The 5,248-nt window shown below is 53.4% G+C and overlaps 1 pseudogene; it reads right to left on the reverse strand.

Moving 5' to 3' along the window:
* Positions 1-1,107: 1,107 nt before the first annotated feature.
* LOC144806470 (U4 spliceosomal RNA) lies at positions 1,108-1,239 on the reverse strand (annotated as a pseudogene).
* Positions 1,240-5,248: the final 4,009 nt, after the last annotated feature.

Genomic DNA, 5,248 nt, shown 5'->3' on the forward strand with positions numbered 1-5,248 from the left:
AATCACCTTTTCTTCTTTTCAAATTTCCACCCAACCCCAACTTTTCCCGCCCAACTCCCCCCACCCAGCATCCCTCCCCAGGCACATCAAAGTAAGCATATTGTGTCAACTATCCATGGTGGTAGAATCCGTATCCGTCTCTTAGTTTCTCCAAAGGTTTGTCGCAATGCCCTCTGTGTCCCATAAGCCACAACGCAGCCATGGCCAAATGTCTACTCTTTTCTTCTTTCGTGCACCTGTGTCTGTGTATGAGCTACTGTCCCTTGCCATACAGAAGCGCACGTGAGTCCAAGGAAACGTTATCCCCATGGCATTCTACCCATTTCAGTCATCCACAGACGCACTCCCGGTGGTAGAGTCCACTTCAGCCGTTTCAAAGGATATCATCACAGCATTCCACTCAAGAGATATAGGAACCCTTCTCAAGCCTTTGCGCTCTTCGGTCTGTAATGCCATACCCTCAGCCTTACCCCACCTCACTACTTCCGCTTTCCATACGTCTGGGTCAGGTGGCCTGCTCGATTTCCACCTCATGGTAATAGCACGCTTGGCCATTAGTAGTGCGAGGTCAATGAACCTCGTGACCACACTTCTTTTACGTTCAGCGGTCCCTAGTCCCAGCAAGCTAAAGGATATAGTGTTGTACTGTCTGGTGGGGGACACTCTGTGTAGTGCAGTGTGTATTGTACCCCAAAAATATCCCAATTTCGGGCAATCCCATAGCATGTGTATTAACCTTGCATCCGCCAGTCCACACTGAGGGCAGGAATCTGGCGCGGTGGGAAACATTAAATGCAGGCGGTGAGGCGTGAGGTACGCGCGGTGTAAGATCATAAGTTGTATAAATTTAAATTCTGGTTTCTCGAGACTCTCTTGGGGAATTTAAGAACACGCTCCCATTCCTTATCTTGAAACGCTCGGCCTGCATCCCTCCCCCACACTTCACGCAGCGGCTGCAGCGAAATCGCCCTCCCCGCACGAATACCACTCGCAATCCATTTCGTTAAATGGCTCCCTGAACCCATCAGGTATAGCATCGTGTGTAATGGGTTGACAAGTGGTTCGTCGCCTGCCGGTGCCCAATTCCGTGTGATGTAGCTGCGCACCCCTCCGTGGAGTAATAACATTCCCCCAGGCATGTGGTGTGCTGTGCAAAAGTCATCGAATGTCATCATCAATAAGCAATAATCGCGCCTCGGTTAGACCTCATTGGCTATGATACTGCCACTGCGCAAAGCTATCGAATGTCATCATGTGTCCATCATTGAAAAAATCGCCCACTTGCGACACCCCGGCATCCGTCCATGTGGTGAGCGCCCGTGTAGACAAAATTCCCGTCCCCAATGGGATCCCCAGTAATGGTATTGTGGGAGCGTAGGAGGAGGTGGGGGACGTGTATCGCACAGCTCTCCTCCAGCAGGAGATGGCCATCTTGAGTAAGGGAGGAGCTTGCCCACAGATCGCCGCGTTGGGCAGCAACAGTGTGTGGACGGCACCCCTTCTCCTGTCTTCTTCAGACATGCCTATTTCGTGCAGGTTGCGTCCCGCTAGCCAATAGGCCAGCCACTGTAATTGGCACACATAGTAATACGCCAGTAAGTCAGGAACTCCCATCCCTCCAGCCGCCGTGGGTAGCTGTAGCTTCGCCAAACTTATGCGGCGTCTGCCCCGTCCCCAGACCAGCTCCGTTAGTATGGTATTCAAGGTTCGAAATACCGCAGCTGGGACCATAAAGGGCAAGTTCGTAAAGTAGTAAAGGAACCTCGGGAGGACTACCATCTTAGAGACGGCCACCCTGCCCGCCACTGACAATGGTAGTGCGGTCCAAAATTGTACCTGCGACCTCAGTGCTGCCACAGCCCGACCCAGATTGCCCTCAAGCATATTTGTCGCCCCTCTGTAAATCTGTATCCCCAGATAGCGGAAAGTAGTCTCCGCCATTTGGAAGCTGTGAGGTGGGAAAAACAAGGGATCACTTGCCTCCAGAGCAGCAAAACAGTATCCATGGGATTTAGACTCGCTGATCGTAAGGCCCAAGAGTGCACTAAAGTCTTCAAAAAGCTCGGGGATGGGATCCAGTTCCCCCTTTAAATCCCTCAAGTAAAGGATGATGTCATCGGCGTATGCCGACACCACATGTGTTACACCTCCCCTCTTGATACCTCTGTGCCGTGCTTGAAGCCGGAGTTTACACAGGAGCGGTTCCAGTGCCATAATAAACAACAGCGGGGATAGTGGGCAACCTTGCCTCGTGCCCCTCGCTATAGCCAATTGAGGTGAGATACATCTGTTCGTGCGGACCCTAGCAGTGCGGCGGGTGTATAGTAATCGGATCCAAGCAATGAAGTCAGCCGGGACCCCGAACCGTTCCAACGCCGCAAACATATAATCCCAACGAAGGGAATCAAATGCCTGCCGCAGGTCCAACGATATACAGCCCTCAGTTGTCACGGGTGAATGCTCGTGAAGCATGAGTTGGCTAAGCCTCCGCAGGTTCATCGCCGTGCTTCTGCCAGTCACGAAACCACATTGGTCCGGGTGGATCAGGCCCGGGACATATTGCGCCAGTCTTGTCGCCAACACCTTGCTCAGTACCTTGTGATCGGTGTTCAACAAGGACAACGGTCTATAGTTAGCTAAACGTAAACTGTCCCTACCCGGCTTAGGCAATGAAACAATCAGGGCCTGCAGCGTAGACTGCGGTAACCCACCCGCTTTCTTCGCTACGTTGAACACCTCGTGTAGTCGCGGGGCCAGCAAATCTACATACGCCCCATAAAACTCAGCTGGGAGGCCATCGGTTCCCGGGGTCTTGTTCCTTGGGAGTGCTTTTATTGCCTGTCGTATTTCCGCGACCGATATAGGTCGTGCCAAGTCGTCACTCTGGGTCCTACCTAGGCGCGGCAGCTCGATTCCCGACATGAACTCTTCAAATGCCTCATCAGACATACTTCGATGTGGGCCGTACAACGACTCATAGTATTCACGAAAGGCAACGTTTACACCGAACTGTGTCGCCACCAGCCTCTCAGATTGATCCATAACCTCCAACACAGGAGTAGGGTCCGGGGCATCTCGCAATATCTGGGCCAATAGAGGTCCGGATTTGTCTGCGTGGGCATGTTGTCTACATGTATATTCCCTGTAATCCAGGACACGCAGTTCCTCCAACAGCTCGGCGTGTTGAATGTGTGCCTCCTGCAATGGCGTAAAAGGCAAGTTCGTGCCCGCAGCCTCCCTCTCCAGCATGGCCAGTCGGCCCTCCACATCACTAAGCTTCTCCATGACCATACGCCTTATACCTGTTCGTGTGTTCAATGCCTCCCCTCTTATATACACCTTGAAGGCATCCCACTCTATTTGGCGTGTACTAGCCGAGCCATCATTTATGTGTAAATGTTGTGCGATGTGTTCCGCCATGGTAGCTTTAAAAACGGTGTCCTCGAGCAGGTCCGGGGACATACGCCACGTCGGTATCGGCGTGGGTATCTTGCCCCATCTCAGCGTGACCTCAACTGGATTGTGGTCCGAGAAGGTCTTACCCATGTGTTCTGAGCCTACCATCTCCCCCAGTAATGTCATGTTGCAAAACATGTGGTCTATTCTCGTGTGTAGGCCATGGGGGGGGGGAAAGAAGGTATACTCTCTGTCCGTCAAATGCATGCATCTCCAAATATCTGCTAGCCCCCAACCCGCCGCCCACTGAGAAAGCGCTTCCGCCTGTCGCCTGCTTTCAGTAGCCTGCAGTGGCGGGTGGGACCTGTCCAGCGATATGTCCAGGACTGCATTAAAGTCCCCTCCAATAATCCACACATTCTCCGACCAGTCAGCTATCACTCTGTTAAGCGAGGTCAAGAAACCCCCCTGTCCCACATTCGGTGCATACACACAGCCAAGCACAACAGGGGAGCCATCCAACAATCCCCTGACAAGCACATACCGGCCCTCAGGGTCTAACCTCTCCTCCATCACCTTGAAGGGGACTGAGTTCCTAATCCATATCGCCGTTCCCCGGGAGAACACAGAATAAGTAGTAGCAAATAGTTGCCCCTTCCACTTCTTGAGCAGTTTCGCACCTTCATCCCTATTCAGATGTGTTTCCTGTAAGTATGCCACTGCAATACGTCTCCTATTCAGTTGCGCAAGCACCCTATACCTTTTATGGATTGAGCTCATACCTCTCACATTCCAGGTGCACATTTTGTATTCGCTAAGTGACCCCATGGCCGTTTGCGACAATTAGGTTCGGTGTATCCAACCATGTTACCAACTTCCCAGTAATTGCTGCCGTGTGTGCCCCAGTTACTAACAACCCCAAAACATCAAGGTCCCCATTCAAAGAACTATGAGGTCCAAACACTAGCACCCAACTGGGGTGACAAGCAAACAGTACCATTGCTGCGCCCTGGGGGTGTGGTCCCGCTCTCCCTCGCCTGGGCCTCGCCGGAGTCCTTACGGCGTGCCCCAGCGAGTGTCCGTAACCCCGGCCCCGGTTAGCCCGCCCAAGGTCTTTCATGCAGGCTATACATTACCAAGCGGTGTCTTCCGAAGTCCCGTTAAAGTTCATTCGCCTCTTGTGCAGTTATTTTCGGAAAAAGTTGCAGGCTGTCCGCAGAACCAGATACCTCCGTCCTGGCATCAGAGGCGCTATCTAGGACCACCGCGTCGCCCACGTTGTGTGCAGCCAGTGCGGCCTCCGTCAGCCGAGCCCTCTCCTGTGTCCCCCTCAGTCCCGTCAGGCCGTCTGGTCCGCTCGTTATCTCCACCTCCTTGTGTGCTGCACCCTCTTCAGGCCTCTCCTCCCTCCCGCGCGGCGGGTCGTCCCTCAGCTGTCCCTCCGCAAGAGGGTCTTGCGAGCTGGGCGGCGTCAGCGTCACCTCCATCCACTCCGCCGCCTCCTCAGCCGTGTCAAAGAAAAGTGATTTGTTGTTGTGAATTATTTTCAGGCGGGCTGGGAACAGTAAGGCATATTTCAGGTTCTTGTCCCGCAAGCGTCTCTTCACATGCAGGAACGTAGACCTGGCCCTTTGCACCGTGGGGGTGAAGTCTGGGTAAATCGAGATAGTCTTGTCCTCAAAGCGTATAGGCGCCTTCTCTCTTGCCACTCGCAGGACTATATCCCTATCCTTGTAGTTGAGCAGGCGAGCTATTAAAGGACGAGGTGCCGCACCCGGCCTTGGCGGTTTACCTGGTATCCTATGCGCCCTCTCCACGCTGTATAGGGGCGTAAGCACCTGCGGCCCTGCAA

The sequence above is a fragment of the Lissotriton helveticus genome, assembly GCF_964261635.1.
Source record: "Lissotriton helveticus chromosome 1_1 unlocalized genomic scaffold, aLisHel1.1 SUPER_1_unloc_77, whole genome shotgun sequence".
Classification (NCBI taxonomy): Eukaryota; Metazoa; Chordata; class Amphibia; order Caudata; family Salamandridae; genus Lissotriton; species Lissotriton helveticus.